At 47.9% G+C, this 21,589-nt stretch overlaps 1 pseudogene; it reads right to left on the bottom strand.

Annotated features, from left to right (window-relative positions):
* Nucleotides 1–1,994: 1,994 nt before the first annotated feature.
* LOC127189984 (cysteine-rich protein 2-like) lies at nt 1,995–2,246 on the bottom strand (annotated as a pseudogene).
* Between the last annotated feature and the right edge of the window lie 19,343 nt (nt 2,247–21,589).

Genomic DNA, 21,589 nt, shown 5'->3' with positions numbered 1-21,589 from the left:
GGAAAGGAAGAAGTCAAAATATCACTATTCATAGATGATATGATAGTACACGTAAGTGACCCCAGAAATTCTACTGGGGAACTCCTAAAGCTGATAAATACCTTTAGCAAAGATACTGGATAAAAAAAATAACTCAAAAATATTAGTAGCCCTCCTATATACAAATGATAAATGAGCTGAGAAAGAAATTTGCCTTTACAATAGCCACAAGTAATATAAAATATCTTGATGTAACTCTAACCAAGCAAATGAAAGACCTATATGACAAATCTCTGAAGAAAAAGAAGTTAAAGAAGATATGAGAAGATGGAAAAATCTCCTATGCTAATGGGCCAGTAAGATTAACATAGTAAAAATGCTCATTTTACCAAAAGCAATTTACAGATTCAATGTAATTCCCATCAAAACTCTAACACAATTCTTTATGTACTTTGAAAGAACAATACTGAACTTCATATGGAAAAACAAAAAATCCAGGACAGCTTAAACAATCCTGTACAATAAAATAACTTCTAGAGGAATCACTATCCCCGATTTCAAGTCGTATTTACAGAGCAACATAATTAAAAATTGTGTGGTATTGACATAAAAACAGACAGGTTGATCAATGGAATTGAAAACTCAGAAGTAAACTCATACACTAGAAACACACCTAAACCCACCAATCCTTGATTTTTGGCAAGCCAAAGCTATACAATGGAAAAAAGAAAGCATCTTAGACAAATAGTCTGGACTAACTGGATGCATGCATGTAGAAGAATGCAAATGGACCCATATCATCACTGTGCAAAAAACTCAAGTCCAAGTGCATCAAAGACATCAACATAAAAGTGGTTACACTAAATCTTATAGAATAGATAATGTGGAATATCCTTGAGCACATTGGTACAGGAGACACCTTATTGAACAAAACACCAACAGCTCAGGCAGTCAAGATCAACAATTAATAAATGGGACCTTATGAAACTGAAAACTTCTATAAGGCAAAGAACACCATCAAAAGGACAAAATTACACCCGACCGAATGGGAAAAGGTCATCACCAACCATGTATCTGACAGAGGGATAATATCCAAAATATATCAAGAACTAAAAAAAAAAAAAAAACCCAGATATTAACAAATTAAATAACCCAATTAAGATATAGAGCACAGCTCTAAACAAAAATTCTCAACAGAGGATCTTAAACAGCCAAGAAACACTTAAAGAAATGTTCAACTGTCTTAGTTGCCAGGATAATACAAAATCAAAACAACCCTGGCTACAGAATGGCTAACACCAAAAACTCAAGTGACAACTCATACCGATGAGCATGTGGAGCAAGGGAAACACTCTTCCTTTGCTGGTGAGTGAGAGTGTACAACCACTTTGGAAGTCAATTTGGCAATTTCTCAGAAAATTGGCAATAGTTCTACCTCAAGACCCAGGTATACCACTCCGGGGCTCCACCATACCCCAAAGATACTTGCTCAGCTATGGTTTTTTTCCCTTCAAACCAAACCATTTATTGACCACGAATGTCTCCATAGCTGTGAACCATGTGAGGAATATAGTGTAGAAACCAGCAAAAGCCTCCTTGCAGGGATTCCCTCACCCTGGGAATGCTGTGAGCTCATGGCCATGACCACCAACAAGCAGAGCATAAATAATACTGATGGGCAGGTATGGGCAGCAGGGATATCACAGGGCAACCACCTTGGGGAGCTATGAGGAGCATGGGGACACTGGAACAGAGAGAATGCTGGGTACAGGGACACAGGACACGTGGGGCTATGGAGATACAAAGACACAAAGTGGGTAGTGGGCAACATTGGGCATGCCAAGGTGACACAAAGAAATAGCCATGAAGTTCTGGACTGCTCTGAAGACTAGCCAGGCTTTTTCCTCCATCACTTAGGACCTAGTTTTGCAGGCAAGACACAGAGGCAGGATTAGGCAACTGGTCACTTTATCTCAGGGTCAAACAGGGGGACTGTGAGGACAGCATCTGCCCATCTAAGGCTGAACTGTGCCTTCTGGGTCCTTGTCATAGATATAGATGCCCACAGGACCGGGGTTCACTCCCTTGGGTCCAAAAAGTATCCATAGAAAGGCTTGGGGCAGTAGGGCTGGCCATTGTGCTCAGCACGCCTGCCTGGAGTCAGTGCTGGAGCAACACTCACAGGGCAGGCAGGGCAGGTGCCAGTCCTTGCCCAGGGATGTCACCTTCTCAGCAAAGTACACTCCCTTCTTGCATTGAGGACACATGTTGGGTTCCCCAGTGAATGTGGTGACACTAGAGACTTTGCTGGGATCCTTTGGGGGAGGGGGGGGTCAGTCACTGAGAAGGAGAAATAGAATAGACATGGGAGGGTGAACACAGGGAGGGAACCTGGTTGGGGAGGGAAGCAGAAGGAATCAAGTGTGGGGAGGACAGAGGGAAAGAGATCTGGAATCAGTAGGGAGGGGCACATCTCTGGGAGGAGCTAGAAACCTAGGACAATGGAAACTCCCAGGAATCTACGTGGGTGACCAGAGCTAAGACTCCTAGCAATGGGGGGTGGGGGCGGGGTGGGTACAGAGCTTGAATCCACCATCTCCTGTAACCAGAAAAGACTTCCAATGGAGGGACTGGGACACCAACCCAGCCACAGAACCTTAGACCCACAATTTGTCCTGCCAACAAGATATGCAGGAGTAAAAATCAAGCAGGAACTGAGGGAACGACCAATCAATGACTGTCCCAGCTTGAGACCCATGCCATGAGAACGAGCCCACCCCTGACACTATTAATGATATTCTGCTGTTCTTGCAGATGGGTGCCCGGCATAACAGTCATCTGAGACGCTTCACCCAGCAGCTGATGGAAACAGATGCAAAGACCCACAGCCAAACATTAGGTGGAGCTTGAGGCATCCATGGAAGAAAGGGATGAAGAATTGAAGGAGCAGAGAGGTCAAGGACACCACAAGAAAACATACAGAACCAACTAACCTGAGCACATCGGGCCCACAAAGACTGAACTACTGGAGTGCATACATGGACAGACCTAGGCCATCAGCACATGTAACAGTGGTGCAGCCCTGTCTTCATGTGGGACTCCTGACAGCAGGAACAGGAGCTGTCTCTGACTTTGTTGCCTGCCTTGGAATCCCTTTCCCTTAACTGGGCTACCTTGCCTAGACACAATAGAAAATGTGCTTAGTCCTACTACAACTTGATATGCCAAGACAGACTGATATCCATGGGAGGGTTTCTGAGCCTTTTCTAATGAGAAGAAAGGGAGGACTGGAGGGTGGCAGGGAGGTGAGGTGAGAGGGAGGGACTGGGAGGAGAGAAAGGAGGGGAAGCTGAGATCGCAATGTAAAATTAATTACTTATTAATTAACTTTAAAAGAGCTGGTTTGTTGTTGTTGTTGGGTTTTTTGTTATTTATTTTGTTTTGTTTGTTTGTTTTGTAACTACACAGCCTGACCACGCTGTGCTGTTTTCTCCAGAGCTAGACCCATCACATTTACTTACTCCACTTCCCATCTGTTTGCTTCCAGATGCTTCTTTCTAAGCCTGAGAAGGAGGCTGTGTATGGGGTGGAGAGCAAGATCCTGGCATGGGGTGGTCCCCACGGAGTGTGCAGCTCCTTCAGCTACCATCACAGCATCACCTCAGGCCCGCCACAACCTTTGCCCTTTGCACTGTTCATTTCCAGGGGCTCAGCTCTGGCCCCAATTAAGCACGGTTCTGGATCTCTTCAGGGAATACCAAGCTTCTTGCAACCATAGTTTCCAACCTCCTCCTGCCAGCTGCGTACCCATGCCCCTGTGCTCCCTGCCTACCTCTGCCCATGACCTTCCTTGTTCCCTTTCTTAGGTCTCACTTAGCAGGCCATGCCTTTGAAGTGGCTCCTCCCACCCCCTCCGCTTCTCCCCACCATCACCCCAAGTGGTTTTTGCCATCACTGCCACACTCCACTGTGGTTTTAAATTCTCCCTCCACTGTCAGAATAAGACTTGTCAGAATCCAAGCAGCTCCCTCCCCATTCTCCATCCAAAGCCAACACTTAATAAGTATGTATGTCACAAAGGAAGATGGACATCCTCACAGGGTACCTGGGTGGATGAGCCTGAGTACCAACCTCCCTTCTCACGGCTTTATTATGCCAGTGTTAACTCTGTAAGAATTCTCAAATAAAGCCAGGTCTCTCAGGTGAGACCCATGACAAGGAGAAACAGACCCGAGTAACAGACCTGGGGGCCTCCTAGTTTTCAGATGTTTGTTGTTTGTCTTCAGTGAAAGGTTGCGCCTTACTATGAGGCGTTATTGACCAAGTACTTGGAAAGACATTTAATTTCACTTGTTCCTACCAGAATTTTCCCCAAACAGCATCTCTTTCCTTCTCACAGTTTTATGGGCCTTTGTGTCAAACCAGGACACAACCCTCCTTCCCTCCCTCCAAAGCTAAATGCCTGCTATACCAAACAGGGCCGTTGTCCAGGCCAGGCCCCAGCATCCCAGCCCGAGGGATGCTGACCACTACTGCTCTGTCTTTAAAGACAACTTAGCCAGTTCTTTTTCTCCTCTATGAGTTTGAAGCATTTTAGGAGATGATCCCAGACTGGGAGTTATTGTCTTAGCTCATGACTTTAAGAGTTTCAAACTGCAAAATCAGGGACCTTTCTATTTTCATGGCCCATTTCTCAAGACAGGCAGGAGCCCAGCTCAGATCACCCACCCAGAATCAGGGCCTCAAGTCTGAGACAGTGCCAATTTCTGCATGCAGTGTGGGTGACTTGACCCCAGCCACTTCACCTCCATTCACTCCCCGTATCCTGTGAAGGATCAAGGAGCAAGGACCCCACTGGGGTCCACAGGGTCAGACTCAAGTAAAAGACATAAGCAGAGACTCAGACTTAAGGACTTTTATGAAAAATCTTCCACAGGGACTGGAGAGATGGCTGTCTTTCTAAGAGCACTGGCTGCTCTTGAAGATGACCCAGGTTCAGTTCCAAATACCCACATAGTGACTCCCAACAATCTGGGACTCCACTTCCGGGTGACCTGATGCCTTCTTCTGGTCTCTGTGAGCACCAGGCATGCACATGGTGCACCCATACTCATGCAGACAAAATACCCCCACACAGAAAATAAACGTTAATCTGAGGGGTGGGAGAGACAGAAACAGACAGACAGACAGACAGAGAGACAGAGAGGAAAGGAAGGAGAAAGGGAAGAAGGGAGGGAGGGAAGAAGGAAGGAAGGAAGGAAGGAAGGACATTGAATAAAATACAAAATACAGAATTGGAACTTACAGGTATGTTTGTAAGTATGTGGAATCTCTTATCCCCTGTTGTCATAGTACCTTGAGGTTTCTTTCTAGACACCCAAAATGACTCACCTCTGTCACCTGAGGCTCCTCAGTAACTCTCTCAAGATGTCATTTTAGAATTAAAGAGCAGCCTGTTACTGTACGCGGCCAGTGCTGTTTAACTAGTCACTGGAGCTGTGGCAGGGGGATCCCTACTTGGCTAAGGGCTCAAGTTGGTTGGCCCCTGTTAGGCAGGTTTCCCTAAAGAGAAGAACCTGTAGAATGCACATACGTTATTAAGGGGTTGATTAATTGGCTTACATGATGTGTATTGTGCAGCCCAGCCATAGCTGTCTGCGTGTTGGGGTGGCTGAGATCCTGGTAGCTGCTCAGTCCGTGAGGCTGGACACCCCGAGAGTCCCAGACCCCCACCCCCAGGGAATGGCTGCATTGACTCCATGCCAGAAGGCTGAGGAAGCTGGAGGCTATGATGCAGGAGTGCAAGACACACTCGCTCAGGAGAAAGTGATGGTGGCTTACAAACCTGCCCCAATATCTGGACTGCCCGTTTGAAAGGTGTCCACTCTGAGACTCAGTCTTCTTCCTCTGTTAGTCTGTAGAAGGAAACTCTTGTGCGTTATATGGGTGCAAACACCTGTCAATTAAAAAACCTCTTACTTATACAGGGGGAGGAAATGCCCCTCAGGAACAGTCATAGGAGAGGGGAATAAGGGGAAAATGGGAGGGAGGGAAGAATGGGAGGATACAAGGGATGGGATCACCATTGAGATGTAACAAGAATAAATTAATAAAAAATAAAAAAATAAAATAAAAATCACACAATAAAAAACCTATGACCTTTGGCTGAGGCAGAAAATAGGTAGAATATCCAGTAGGCAGAAAGGATTCTAGGATAGATGCAGGTACAGGAGATTCAACCAACAAGATGTGAGTAGAATGGATGTGTGATGCCTGAGCTCATGCAACAAGCCACATGGCAGAGTGTAAATTAGTATAATGGGTTATTTTAAGTTATGAGCTAGTCAGAGCAGGGCTTAGCTATACGGCCTGGGTATTTGAATAGTATTTAATGAGTCTCATGAGTTGGTATTCCAGGAGCTTAAGGATGGGAGGAAAAACCACCTGCAACATAATGGAATCCTACTACATTACTCCTGTCTAAAAACATTCTCATGCGTCCACCCAGAGGTGTGTTCCCTAGGTGATTCCAGATCACCAAGATCCACCATGGCAGTCCCCACAAGGGTGCATCTAGCGCTGGAGGCTCTGGCTGTGCTGAGGACTGAAGGGAGCTTGAACAAGGGAGCAACTGATCAACCCAGCAACTGGTCAGCATATGCCTGGTCACCTGGGCTCTAGCAACAGAGCATTAAGGGTGGACTTTGTGTCCTGACACCCATACTCCATGTGACCAGGGCCTGGGAACCAGCAGCTCTGAGCACTGTAGCCAGAGTGTGTTGAGTGAGATGGACAAGGGGCTTCCAGATAGATTCAGACTAATCCAGGCTTGCAAGGGAGCTGGGATACCCCTGTAGAGGTTTCAAACTAAACCATGCAACCTGAAATTCTGGGCTGTTGACATATGAGGAAGCCTTCTGCCCACCAGACAGGACCAAGGAATGGGTGGGGAAGGGATCCCGGCAATTCTATAGCCGAGGGTCCCTTTCCACAGGTTACTCTAAGTTATATCAAGTTGACAATAAAAACTCATCAGGGCCGCCCTCCATGAGGCTGCAGCCCACACCACCTCCTACAATACCCTCCTAGCCCTACCTCTTAATGCCTCACAGTGGAAATCCAACCTTCTTCCTGAATTTTAGATGGGCCAAGCCATCTCAGTCCACACCAGTGTGGATGGAAGCTGGAGACCAGAGGCTCAGGGTTACCCAGCTGCAGCAGCAGATCTCAAGGTGCACTGAGCTCTGCCAGATGACCACTTGGAAGAGCTAGAGTCCACCTCACCACACACAACACTCTACAACACAGAGTATGGACCTAAATGTGCAAGCTTGACCTGTCAATCTTCTCAAAGCCATAAGAGACTGTCGAGATGTTTCTTGGACAGAACATACAAAAGAAAGTTAAATTTGAGTTTATTAAAAATTAAAAACACATATCTAGTAAAAGGTATCATTAAGAAAATAAGGAAAGGAGCAGGAAAGATGGTTCAGTGATTGAGAGCATTGGCTACTCTTCCAGAGGACCTGAGCTCAGTTCCCAGCCTCGTATGGCAGCTCAAAACCATCTATAATTCCAATTTCAGGAGGTCTGTCACCCTCTTCTGGCTTCTGCGGGCACTGCACACATGTGGTACATAAACATACGTTCAGGCAAACATCCAAATACATAAAATATTTTTTTAATTAGCAAAGAAAATAAAGCAAGCCACAAATGGACCACGAGAAAATAGTCATGGAATACGTAACTGAAAAGAGCCCTCTGTCAGCCCCAATGAAAGTCTTCATAACTCTGTGTTTAAAAAAAGAACCAATCTGAGGTTAATCTGAACTGTCAACCTGACAGAATCTGGGACAGACTAAAAGACACATCTCTGGGAAAGTCTGAGAGGGCAGGTCCAGCAGGGATGAACTGAGTAGAGAAACCCCTACCCCAGATTGGGCAGCGGCTTCCTGCTGCATCCCAAATAGCTTAGAGGTCTCAGGGAAAGTAGGTCTCCCATGCCAGCCTCACAACTCACAGTGAGTGTGTTTGTTACGCGGTTGCTGGCACTGTCCTCCTTAGCTTCCAGTTTCGCCGTGGATTAAAGGCCAGTGGCTCTCCAGGAGTCCTCCAGGCCTTCCATGGCAGGCTGGGAGTGCAGAGGTGTCCAACCTCATGACTGAGGCTCTTCAGGTTCTCAGCCTCTTCAGCATGCAGGTGGCCATTGTTGGACTACCTGGGCCCTGTTGTGTGCCAAATTAGGGAGTCTCCTTTTATAGTATATATTCATTCTGTCTGTTCCATTCCTGGAGAATTCTGCTACAGGACCCAAACAATGATAGAGAGACACAAGAGAACACTTGCAAACAACTATGGGCAGACACTTGACACTACCCTTAAGCATCTTCTGGCTTCTGGTTGGCATTTGCCTTGCTTAATCAGCCATCTGTCTCCACTCATCCTCTGTCCACAGAGTACATGGGGCTCTCTCTCTCTCTCTCTCTTTTCTGTGCCCCAGGGGGCTATCAAAAGCTCTGTCTTCCACCAACAGTGAGACCATGAGACCATCTTGTACCTATAACCCAGTCAGTTCAACAATGGGAGAAGATCCATTCAGTGGCTTCCTTAACAACAGAAGTGAGAGATAAACTTTCACCCCACTGGACATGATCTGGGTGCCCAGAGTCCCTGAATGATAGGTGTGCTGTGTTGTGCCCCAGAGGGAACCTTCTGAAGATGAATGGAGCAGAGACAGAATCAGAGACAAGAAGTCAGCGAGACAAGTCCATAAGATTTTGCTGAGTCCCTAGACCCAACCTAGCCTGAAGCCTGGTGCTAGGTTGCACCATCTCTGTGTGCATGTGCCATTTTCTAGAGCCACCACAGGTAGGGAGGGCCCCAACAGACCAAGGAAAGGGTCCTATCAAAGTCTAGCTTGGTGGTCCAGTGAGTTTACTGGGGTTATGTACAGGAGCAACAACAAATGAAAGCAGCTACCCAATGGGGAGTCCCAGTGAGTGACTTTCAGGCAGCTCTATCACCAAGAAGCCATAGCTGTACCCATCAATGACTTAACTCAGACAATCTCAAGGTGGAAGGGGCTTTGTGAGGCTTTCACAAGGTTCTGGGTATTTGTGAGCACCCTGCACCCACATCCACAAGGGAAATATGGACATGCCCACTCTCATGAGAAGCCTAGTGTGGGGCATCACAGCTACCGAGATTCAAGATGGCTGTAGTCATAGCCAACCAGAGGAAAAACAACAACACCATGTGCTTCTCTGAACTGTGGCTTCACAGACCTCCTCAGTGAGGGACCGAGTCTGTCTCTCGTGCACCTTAACCTGCCATTTATCTTTCATCTGTCTGTCATTTTCTATCCACCCATTATCTATGCATCTGTGTTGCTATGCATCTTTAGGCTAACTTAGGTAGCTTACTCAAGGTAAGTGTCCCTGGGAAGGTACCAAACAAGCCATCCCTCCAGGTGCCTGACACTCCCACAGTCTTGGGTGTTAGACTGACTCTCAAACTTGCTTCCCTGTGGCTTCTGGAAGCTTCTCCCCATTGGCTAGTGACACATGCAGACTCAGGAGTGGCGTGTGCCTGCTTTTGACCATGGCCTCCAAGAGTGACCCACTTCCTCTCCAATTTTGGGACAAGTCGTGTTCACCAATTAATCTTGGTGACTGCTGGTGCCTCACCCTCCTCTGCCCCCATGAAGGAGGGCAGCCTGCCCATCTGGGCATCTTCCAGCCTTGCAATCCACAGCCCTTGCAAGGTGGTGAGAGTAGTGGCAGCCTCTGCGCTGAAGCATCACAGAAGGAACTGGGTCTGGGGTGCTTGGGGCCAGGCCTTTGCTGCCCTCTCCGAGGCAGCCTCATAAGGTTGAACCAGGACAGTGGGTTTTCCCCAGGATCCATAGTATTTAGGAATCAAATGAAGGACACCCATCATGGCTCTGTTCCCGTCTGTCTGCCTACATGTTTAATCATCCTCTACACTTGCTCTAAGCCCTAATTCTTCTCTCTTTCCCTTCCCCCCAAATAAACTTCCTTACGGCAGACATGTTGCAGCGTGGCATATTTATCAAATATAATACAGAGCATGAGGCTCTTTTTGCTCCTGATGCCCCCACTCACCCATGGAGTGTGATGAGAAAGCCATGCATTTAGTGGATAGTTGATGTTCAGAAAAGTCAGACCCTTAATCCCAGCTCACACAGCTGATCTACAGCAGGCCCAGGACTAGAGCAAGCTGCAGCTGCTGTACCCATGTGTCTGGCTATGGCACCAGCCTGACCAGCCTGAACCTTACAGGGCAACAGGCAGAAGGCTTCTCAGCTGTAGGACTTATCTGCTCAGATGTGGAATGAGGGAGCTGGTCCCCAGTGAGCTGTTACCTTATTATTAGCATTATGAGGCCACTGAGGTGCACCATCATCATATCCACCAGAAGAGCCATGCACTGGAGGAAACAAAAAAGTATCTTGAGTCTGCAGAAAAAAAAGGGGGGGGGGGGGTTAGGTAGGCCTAAATATCTCCATATCACTTCTATATTCTGAGTGCTTATCTCCAGGATCCCTGCCTGGTTTTCTTTTTCTTCCTTCCTTCCTTCCTTCCTTCCTTTCTTATCTTTTCTTTCTTTCTACAAATGGCCAGCATTTACCAATAATTTGACTATCATCTACCAATCTTTCATCTACCTATCCATGTACTCATCTCTCCACTCAGCAATACATCTGTGCTAGCTAGTTTTTGTCAACTTGACTTAAACTAGAATCACTTGGGAAGAGGTAATCTCAATTGAGAAATTGTCTCCATCAGATAGGCCTGTAGGCAAGACTGTGGAGCATTTTCTTGATCAGTGGTTGATGTGGGAGGGCCCAACTCACTGTGAGCAGTACCATCCCTAGGCAGGTGATCGTAGGATGTATAAAAAAGCAAGTTGATCAAGCCATGAGGAGCACTCCAGTAAGCAGCATTCCTCCATGTCCTCTGTTTCAGTTCCTGCCTCCAGGTTTCTGTCTTGAGCTCCTGCCTGCCATTCCCCAATGACAGACTATGATGGGAATGTGTAAGCTAAATAAACCCTTTCCTTTCCAAATTGTCTCTGGTGATGGTCTTTATTACAGCAGCAGAAAGCAAACTAGGACAACATCTCTCCATCTATCCACCTACACATCCATCTCTCCATCTGCCCATTCATTCACCCATCAATTAGGTCTACTCATCCATCCATCTACACATCTGTCTACCCACCTACCCTCTATCCATGCACCCATCAATCCGTCAACCCACCCACCCATCCATTCATCCATACATCCATTCATCTACCTATCACCCACCTGTCTGTCTATCATCTATCTATCTATCCATCCATTTCTAATTTTACTGAACCCTGTGCCTGTCAATCTTCCTCTCCTTATGCCCTCAGCTTCTCTGTGTCCTAAGAGGCCCTGAAAGAACTTGTCCTGCTACAAACCTCCTACAGACATTCTGACCTCTCCCACGGGCTCAGTGGAGGTCACTGCCCTTCTTCCTGGACAAGGTGCAAACATACTGCTGCACACACTCTGTCATGTAACTCCAATCCTGAGCCCTGGAAGCAGATCCTCATTGCTCCCCATATGGCTGACCTCAAGGGCCTCTCTCACATTCTGGCCTAGGCAACAGTCCTTCCCTTAGGTTTTGTTGGGAAAATAGACCCATTTACCCCAGCCCCAGAGAACCATAGACCCAAGGGAGGTGCTGTCCAGTCTGCAACTGGACTGCTACTGGTATTTCCCAGAAAAGGTTTCTATGGTAACTGAGATAGATTCACCCTTTGTTGTCAGGCTCACGGGTATTGGTTATCAACAAGAGGCAGTCTGACATTCTGCTAACTGGAGCTCATACTCGCATGGCTGCCTGTGTATTTCCAGTCTCCCTTCATGTGGGATGTCTGCGGTCTGCTTTCCTCGTCAGAGGCAGGCTGGTGGAAACCAATGTGCTGCAGTGCGGTTGTCCTGGATTGCTGAGGTGATGCTACCAGGCATTCAGCCCCGGAGCTGAGCTGGTGACATCAGGCATAAAGGACAATGTAGCCAAGGCTTGGAAGCCCCTTGCTGTAGGAAGTTGAGGTGGTGTGCATTGCAAACACTGACGTAAGGACTCAGGGACATTGGAGAGTAAAGGGCAGACGGAAGCATGTCTCAGAGACAGCTATTTGCGTCTGTGTTCTCCTAAAAAGTTCTGTTGTGGGATGGGCATAATTAACACAGTTTGAATCCCACTACTCCTGTGACAAAGACAGGCAGAGCTCTCTGAGTTCAAAGCCAGCCTCGGCGACATAAAACAGTCAAAACCAGTTTGAGTTGTTTGAGACTCTGACTCAAAAAAAAAAGCAACAACATATCTGTCTTATTGCTGTGAAGAGAATTCATGGTCATGGCAACTCTTATAAAGAAAAACATTATTGGGGCTGGCTTTCGGTTTCAGTCCATTATCATCATGGCAGGAAGTATGGCAGCATGCAGGCAGACGTGGTACTGGAGGAGGAGCTGAGAGTTCTGCATCTTGATCCACAGGCAGCAAGTGAAGAGGGTGGACATAGCTTGAGCATAGGAGACCTCAAAGTCCTCCTCCACAGTGACACACTTCTTCCAACAAGCCACTCCCACTCCAACGAGGCCACGCCTCCTAATAGTGCCAATCCTAATGGGCCAAGTGGTCAAAGACATGAGCCTATGGAGGCCATGCCTGATCAAACCATTACAAAGACCAAAAGAGAATGAGATTCACGAGACGACAGCAGGAGGACTTTCAGCTCCTGAGCAACCTGCGTGGGTGTCATGGTGAAAACCTGGGTCCTATATCTGTGTGATCCTGCTTGTTCATTTCCAGGCCTCAGTAGCAATAAGGTACTTCAATTATATATTACAAAAATACTGACTTTTTTCCTGAGATAGAGTTTCCCTGTGTAGTCTGAGCTGCCCTGGAACTCACTCTGTAGACCAGGCTGGCCTCAGACTCAGAGATCTGCCTGCCTCTGCTTCCTGAGTGCTAGGGTTAAAGGTGTGTGCCACCACTGCCTGGCATGACGTAGATTTTAAAAGATGATACACAAGTCCTCAGAACCATGCCTAGCACAAAACTGCACATCACTGAATGCTGGCTGCTGCTTCACCTGGGATAAGCTTTGATTTCATAAATAGTTAAATCACTGCCTTAAGTCATGTGAGATTTTTCCTTCTCTCTCATGAAAAGAAATTCAGCATGTAGGTGTTCAGGCATCGTGTCTGTATTCTAGGTCAGAGGCAAAAGGAGAGGAAATGGATGAGAATGGTCCATCTTTCAGATGAGGTCCCTGGCTTTTTAAAGGCAGTGTGCTGGGGTGGAATCAACATCAAATAAGACACAGGCCTACGTGGCTATCACCACAGTCATGTCCCCACACCTCTCTCTCTCTCTCTCTCTCTCTCTCTCTCTCTCTCTCTCTCTCTCTCTCTCTCTCTCTCCCTCCCTCCCTCCCTCCCTCCCTCTCTCTCTTTCTCTCTGCATTCAGCAAGCTTTCATCTAATCTCTAACTCCATGCTCCATAAATCTGTTTGTTGGTGTTCCCAGCTCATCAGGCAACCTTGTGACTGGCCTGGGGTCTTACCCCACTCTTCTGCCTGCAGCTTCCTGGACGGGAGCTGGTCAAGGGTTTGTGTCTTGCAGCAAGGGTATCTAAATCATCTCAGTTGAGCCTTTTGATACCCCAGGTGTTAACCAGGTCCCTCACCGATGATGACAGTGAGTGTGAGAAAGGCAGAATCCCAGCCCATCTGGATTTGGGGTGCAGTCAATCCCCCTCCACACCATGCCCCAGGAAATCTTTGCTTTTCCTATACTCGGGCTTCTCAGCTGCTCCCTGGCTCATGGACAGGGGATGAGCCCGGCAGAGGCTACACTTTTCCATCCTCGGGATCCAGGCTGGTCTGCAGCCCATCTGGTGGGGATGGACCTTCCTATAGTGGAGGGCTGAGTGTCTATGATTGGCTGTGTTCCTGGTGATCTTACCCCACTAGATGCCAGGCCTACTCCCTCCCCTGGTCTTCACCAGCAAGAGTATCTGCAGACACTGTCCACTATTGCCTGGGTGGCAGGCAAGGTCACCTTGGGGAGCAATTGTTCAATCTGCACCTCACAGTCAAATACACTGAGCCTTCCTGACATGGGGCTGCCCTTGTCCCTCTGTCAACAGGAAAAGAAAAAAGAAAAAAGCTGCCAGCCAAGTGGCTTTCTGGAAGCTACTGACCAGGGCCAGCAGTTGTAAGGATGGCAGAACAACACAAGGGCCAAGAGTTGGTGAGATGGCCGAGAGGCCTGGGACAGGGAAGGCAGGCCTCTCTGCATCCCAGGAAGGGTCCACCAAGGGGAACTGCTGTACATGTTACAGCTCTGAGGGGAAAAGATCCTGGCAGTTGGGAACCAAGAAATTCCGCAAGCCTCACACAAGAGGTTTTCTTTTGGGAGAAACTCAGGTGGATGGCTGCTTCTACTCGAGCAGAAGGCAGGACTTATATAGGGTTCCTGGGGGGACGGGAGTGGAGCTTTCCAGAGTGGCCTGGGATTGGACGGATTCCTGTGACCTAATCTTAGGGACAAGCTCAGGGATTGGTGGGATTCTTTTCCTTAGCCCAGGTCTCAGGTCAAGTCAGGGTCCTCATGTTCTTTCCTTGGCCTTGGCCTTGGGGTCAAGTCAGGGTCAGGACGGTCTTTCCTTGGCCCTTTTCCTTGGTCCTTTTACCCTACATCCCCTCCTTTTTTTGTTTATTATTAATAAGCATGTGGGAGTTAGAGAGGGGGTGATGTTATCATTAGACCACTTCCTGCTGGTCAGTAGTGTTGAGATCCTTGGGGCAAGTTTGAACTTTGTTGTCAGGGTATAATCAGGAGTTGCAGGCTTCTGGCTTCCTAGCTTAGGAGCCAGTAACCCTGTAAAAGCAACTGATTCAAAGTCTGATTAGAATTTTTTTTTTTTAATGTTGTTGAAGAAATCTAGACAAGACGTTTATGAGACAGGTTGCAATTATCAGGATTAAGAAAAGGAGAAGAAGGGGGGGGGTTAAGAAGGGTAGTATTGGGTTGGAGAGATGGCTCAGTAGTTAAGAGCACTGCCTGCTCTTCCAAAGGACCTGGGTTCAATTCCCAGCACCCACATGGCAGCTCACAACTGTCTGTAACTCCAAGATCTGACATTTTCACACCAATGCACATAGATTAAAACTAAATAAAATATTTTTTAAAAAAAGAAGAAGAAGGGTAGTACCCAATTCTATACCAGACTGTCCGTGATCCACTGGACATGGGCACGGAGCGGTTTCTTATGGTTTTAGAGATCTGTCTGGAGTTGTCAGATCTTTTCTTTCTTTCTTTCTTTCTTTTTTTTTTGTTTTTTGTTTTTTGTTTGTTTGTTTGTTTGGGGGGTTTTGTTTGTTTGTTTTTCAAGACATAGTTTCTCTGTGTATCCTTGGCTGCCCTGGATTCGCTTTGTAGACCAGGCTGGTCTCAAACTCACAGAGATCTGCCTGCCTCTGCCTCCCGAGTGCATGCTGGGATTATAGGCGTGCGCCACCACGCCTGGCTGTTGTCAGCTCTTATCTTTGACTTTTATGTAACACTCTCCTCCCTGAGGAAAAGACAAAGACCACATGTCTCTGCTGTTAGTGAATCTAATCCTCGCCAATTCTGTAGGACTGTGGTGCCTGGTGAGTCTACTCAGCCCTAGAAGGTGAAGATGGTCTGAGCCACCCATTGCAGATCCTAGATGAACTGAGAGGGAAATTGATAATAGTTACAGAAGTAGTCAGTCCCACCGCTCCAGTGGCAACGGTAGCAGTTATATCCAGGGCTGCAAGAAGGGGTAAGACCCGAACTACTTGTTTGCTATGCCGTGCCGTGATAAACCCATGGTGAGAATCAGAAAAGGTTCTTCACTGAGTACCACTCCTAATTCTGGGGTAAGGAACACCAGGGCACATGTCCCAGACCACCCAGTGAGCAGGCAGAGGTAAGCCTGAGTGCCGCAGAGGACCGAGGCACTGTGAACATGAGGACTGGATGGTAGTGCTCAGGGTCAGGGTAGTATTACAGTCTGAGGAATCCAGTGTGCCTACAAAGAGTGTCTCTGAGGAATTAAAGCAGTCTGTGATACCAAAGAGAGAGGTGTGGGAGAGATAAGGGTGGCAGTGACATTTGGCTCAGGGCAGTTAATGAGCAGCAAGATGAAAGAGTCCAATGGGAGAGGCCACAGACGGTGGTGGTGGTGAGTTTGACCCTACAGGGACACACAGCCAGCACTCTCCAAAGCAGCCAGGTAAAGTGTGTGCTATTCAGTAGCTGATATGCAGTTAGGCTGGCCCAGATTTGTCCCAAGGTGTTTGCAGGACAATTTTGGGTAACCTGTTTATGTTTCTGGCCATTTTTTACATTAATCTTCATTTTGGTCATAGAGAAAACAAGCATGGGAATAAGTCACAGTGAAGGAGAGCTGGCTATGGGAGTTGTGAGGGACTGAGTGGGCCTTTGACAGATTGCTAGGGAACAATTTCTCAACCCTATTAGGATGGCCTGTTGGTTAGAGGTGGCAGTTTCTTGGATGTTAAACATCCATACATAAGAGCTCCCTGGGACAGGGGTAGATAGGGAGAAATAGGAGGAAAGAGTAAAAATTTTTCAGGTATAAAAGATTTTCAGATCATTTGTTTGTGCGGTGGCAGAAGCTGCCACCATTGAAAATCAGGCGTGTCAGTTTTGGCCATTAAACTGTACTGAGGTCAAGCCGTTTGTGGTAACAGAGCGAGGCTTTGATAAAAATCTGAGTGTGTGGAGGAAGAGAGAAAGGGTCACAAAATGAACCTCAGTGGAGGGAGTTTCTATAAGCTCCAAGCGGGAGCTGAGAGGCAAGAGAGAAGCCCAGGAGGGAACAGAGAAGCTGTGAGGCCTCCAGGATGGAGCTGAGAGACAAGGAGGGACAAGGTCAAAGAGGCCTGTAAGGCAGTTGTAGGGCTTAGCAGGCAGCTCTAGGGACAAGGAAACAAGGAGAGTTCCCACAGAGGGAGAGGAGCGAGTGTCTTAGTAACTAGACAGTTGTCCACATGCTGGAGGGGTTTGGAATCGGCCTCCATGCCTCACCCCTTGGTGCATTCTATCAATGCCACCAATTGGCTTGCCTGCCAGCCCGAGGGAGCAGCCTCCTGGGCCTAAGCTAAGCCCCTTCCAGTTGGTGGACTGTGCATTGTATTTGGGCCACAGGAGCTGTGGTACCCTGCCCCAGACCCTCCTTAGTTATCATTCAGCCTGAAGCTGCTCAGAAGCATGGCTCTGCCAATGGAGGCAGGCTGGAATGGAGAAGGGTATGTCTCCCAATAATCAGAATGTTTGTCTTCTAAAGCAAAGATCAGGCAGAGGCCTGAAGTTCCCCCTGGAGACCCCATCACAGCTGTGGGAGCAAGCTCTACAGCCTGCTGCTGGACTGTCCCCTGAAAGGGGAACAGCTGGACATTCTGGCCTTGCTGCCAGCTCCGACGCTTCCCCATGGACAGAGGAGGACAGATGGTGGACCTCTGCTTATCCCTCTCCCGGCTCCCAAAGGCACTTAGCTGTGCAGAGGTGCATGACTGCAGATGGCCGGAGCAGAAGGCACTCTGCCTGCTTCTGCTGCCTGAGTGGCTGCACGATCCTGAAGACCCTGAGCCCAGACTCGTGGAGACTCTTGGGTGGAGTCCTGTTGAGTTCTGACCCAAGTGGAAGTGGTCAGGGGTTGGGGAGAGCTGGCTCTGATCCATGGGCCACAGTTGGGCAAGAAGCCCTGTCATCAAGTCCCTAAGCCTGCGACCCAGACTCCTCTAGCAGTAAGAGATCAGAAGGCATGACGTAATTCTGGTGTGATCCTCACAGCCAGTGGGGTAGTCGCACCATCCCCCATGCACCAGTGAGGCCACCAGGTGGAGAAGTGTGGCTCAGGGCCATGCATGAGCCATCATGGCCTGCCTCCACTAGAGCAGTCTGCCCTTGGTGCCCTAGCTACAGTACCTGGACTATTTTTTTTTTTTTGTATTTGTTTTACATATACATTTATATTATTACACATATATACAATAGATTACCTATAGCAAGAAGAACCATGACACAATGAAGTACCTGGACTCTTCCCTGCAAGTCTTCTGCAGAGAGGGGATGCTGTGCACTGGACTATAGAAAAAGCTGTTAGATGGGGCCTCAGGCGTCTGTGTCTGCTTGTCCTGGGACTGCGACCAGCAATGCTGGGTCCCCAGTGGGTCCCTGTCCTAGTTTGGCTTCTGTTGTTGTGATAAAACACCATGATCAAAGGCAGCTCTGGGCGAAAAGGGTCCAGCATCGAGGCAAGGCAAGGCAGGAACCTGGAGGAAAGAACTCAAGCAGAGGCCATGGAGAGGCTCACATGGAGCTAGCTTTCTCATACAGCCCAGACCCATTGCCTAACCAGGTATAACATCACCCACAGTAGGCTGGGCAATTAAAGGGGTAAAAAGTCCCACTGACACTCTCACAAGCCAACGTGATGGAGGTAATCCCCAATTGAAGTTCCACCTTCTCAGTGTGTCAAGTTGACAACCGAGTTTAGCTAGCATCGTCCCCGGGCCTCAGATCTGCACTCATAGACAGCCTCATTCAAGTGAAGGGGCTCTCGGCTGCTCCCCCACCACTGTGGAGCACAGTTATTTCACAAGTACAGCACCTGCACTGTAAAGGCGGTGCTCACTCATCCCCAGCCTGCCTCTCTCCCACCAAGCACCGCTGCTAACATTTGTGCCTGATTGTTTGTTGTTAAATGTCACAGGGACATTCTTGACAGCGGGACACTGGCTTAGAAGTCAAATCTATATCCCTCATTTGTACAGAGAGGCCCACGAGTCAGCGAAGCTAATGTCCACTTAGTTCCCTGAAACACAGTCACCCTGGCCTCTTTCCACTGCCTCTTGCTGTGTCTCCTGAACTTTTCAAGTCTTTGTGTGTGTGTGTGTGTGTGTGTGTATGTGTGTGTGTGTTTCCATGAGTGTGTGTATGTCTATAAACTGGCTCTAGGGAGTTACAGAGACAGAAAGATCCCTAGAACTTTCTAGACAGGTAAGCTAGCCAACTGTGACCAGGTCAGTGAGACATCCCCCTGTCTTAGAAAATAAAAAAGTAGTGTGGTGGCACATGGCTTTAATCCCAGCACTTGGGAGGCAGAGGCAGGCAGATCGCTGTGAATTTGAGGCCAGCCTGGTCTACAAAGCGAGTCCAGGACAGCCAGGGCTACACAGAGAAACCCTGTCTTGAAAAGAAAGAAAGAAAGAAAATAAGTGGCTGAAGAAGACACTTGACAACAACCTCAAAGACACACACACACAAACACATACACACACACACACAAATACGCACACACACACACACAATACATTTCAAGACAAGGGTTGGAGAGATGGGTCAGTGGTTAAGAGCACCAGCTGCTCTTCCTGAGGACCCAGGTTCAGTTCCCAGGATGGTGGCTCCCAACCCCCTGTAACTCCACTTCCAGGAAATCTATCACATTCTTTTCTGGCCTCAACAGGTACTGCATGTACATGATGTAGAGATATACATCCAGGCAGACCCTCATATGCAGAAAATAAAATAAATATATAATTGAAAAGGAATTTTCAAATATTTTCAAGTAGTGAAGTCAAATTAATGAATTTATTAAGTGTCTAGACAGACAGGGAAAGGACAGCACACCCCCCCACACACACACACATGGGTGCTCTTGTGTCTCTCTGAGTCATATTCCTCTAAGGATGCAATTTACAAGCCAAGGTTAATATTTAAGTTTTTAAAAAATTAAATTAAGAAAAAACATATGCACTGGCTTTCTTATTTTTCCTAAAGATCCATAAGTAAGCGTGTAAGCATCAAGGTCAGAGGTGTTCTGACTGGAGGCGAGCATGGCTCCTCTGTCGTTTGGAGCATCCTTGTCTGTTGGCTTTAGGAAAACACATTAATGTGCAGACAGTTTTGGTTTATCAGCTGAGTTCTTATGTCCTGGCTTTCAGCAGGAAAAGTGGGCCAGGTCCCAAGGCAAGGGCTTCCTCCCTTTCCACATCACTTCCATCCTGCAGCAGCTCGAGGAAAGCAGCCAGTCCCTCAGTCACCTGCATGGCAGGTGATGGACCCAGCACAGGGTTGAAGACAATCAGGTGGGAGGTCTGCTTGGTGAGGGTCCCTAGCTGTCCTGTGACTTCTCACTAAATATGCATTCTATGGACCCCTGCTGAGACAAGCTGCTGACTTCAGAGGGCAGGGTGGGGTAGGGGGGGCGGGGGCGAGGCACAGGGTACCAGGGCTGTGAAGCCACTGAACTTAATGTGCTGTTAGACTTGACCAAGAGAGGTTGAAGGAAGCACTGGATGATCCAGACGTCACCCTGCTTGCACTATTCTTATGGGTCCTGCCTGTCTTCCTGACTTACCCTCTTGCTTTGTACCCTCCAGCTTGTCCCAGCCCACCGGCAAGCTGCCGGGGTTATGAAGGCTGTTGAAAATACAGAATGGTGTGGGGTGTGGTGGCACACACCTTTAATCCCAGCACTTGAGAGGCAGAAGCACTGAGTTTGAGGCCAGCCTGGTCTACAAAGCAAGTCCAAGACAGCCAAGGCTAACACAGAGAGACCCTGTCTCAAAAAAAATATTAAAAAAAAAGAAAGAAAGAAAAGAAAAGAAAATAGAGAGTGGTGGTTAATATTGTCAACTTGAGAGCACCCAAAATACCATAAAGACAGGCCTCTGGGCGTGTCTGTACAGAATTTCCTAGATTAGGCTAAGTATATAGGAAGACCCATACTGAATGTGAGCGGCACCGTGCCATGGGCTGGTGTCCTAAACTGAATAGAAAGGAGAAAATTGGGGCTAGAGAGATAGCTCAGCAGTTAAGAATACTGGCTGCTCTTCTAGCGGACCCTGGTTCAATTCCCAGTACTCAAATGGCAGCTCACAGCTGTTACTCTAGTTCCATGGGATCCAACACCCTCTTCTGGCCTCCTCAGGCACTGCATGCTTGCCTGGTGCACAACATACATGATGGAAATTATCCATGCACATAAGGAATGGTTTGTCTGTGCTATATGTCATATAGGGTGAGCAGACATGTCTGCTCATATCTCCCCAGGAAAGAGTCAAGCCCCGGCAGACTGGACCCATCTCAGACCTTAGAGGAAACAGAATCTGAGATCTAAAATGCCTCTGTGGAAATGCCGTTAAAGGACTTTCTGCCAATGCCCGAGCAGCACCTAGGGAAGAGCCCAGTGCCCGTGCTATGGCCATGCTAACAGTGGCTGGAGAGCTGTGTCCTCAGAGCTCCAAGGGTTCACTTGAGATTGTTAGGAGGCCATCGAAATTCACTGCCTTCTCACAACCTCCCTCTCACACACTTGCTCCTGTCCCAAACAGCTTCCTGTTAAGACTCACCTAAGAGGGCTGCTGTGTCTCCAGCTGCAGCCTGGTCAGAGTGACTCACACTTAGTAGGTATGCAGTGAGGCTGATGGCGTAGGAGGTGCACACCACCCCAGTGCCACCACCAGCAGCAACCACTGAGTGAAGGGTGATGC

Source organism: Acomys russatus, chromosome 5 (assembly GCF_903995435.1).
Source record: "Acomys russatus chromosome 5, mAcoRus1.1, whole genome shotgun sequence".
Classification (NCBI taxonomy): domain Eukaryota; kingdom Metazoa; phylum Chordata; class Mammalia; order Rodentia; family Muridae; genus Acomys; species Acomys russatus.
Note: the sequence above shows the minus strand (reverse complement) of the source record. Positions and strands in the feature narration are given on the sequence as shown.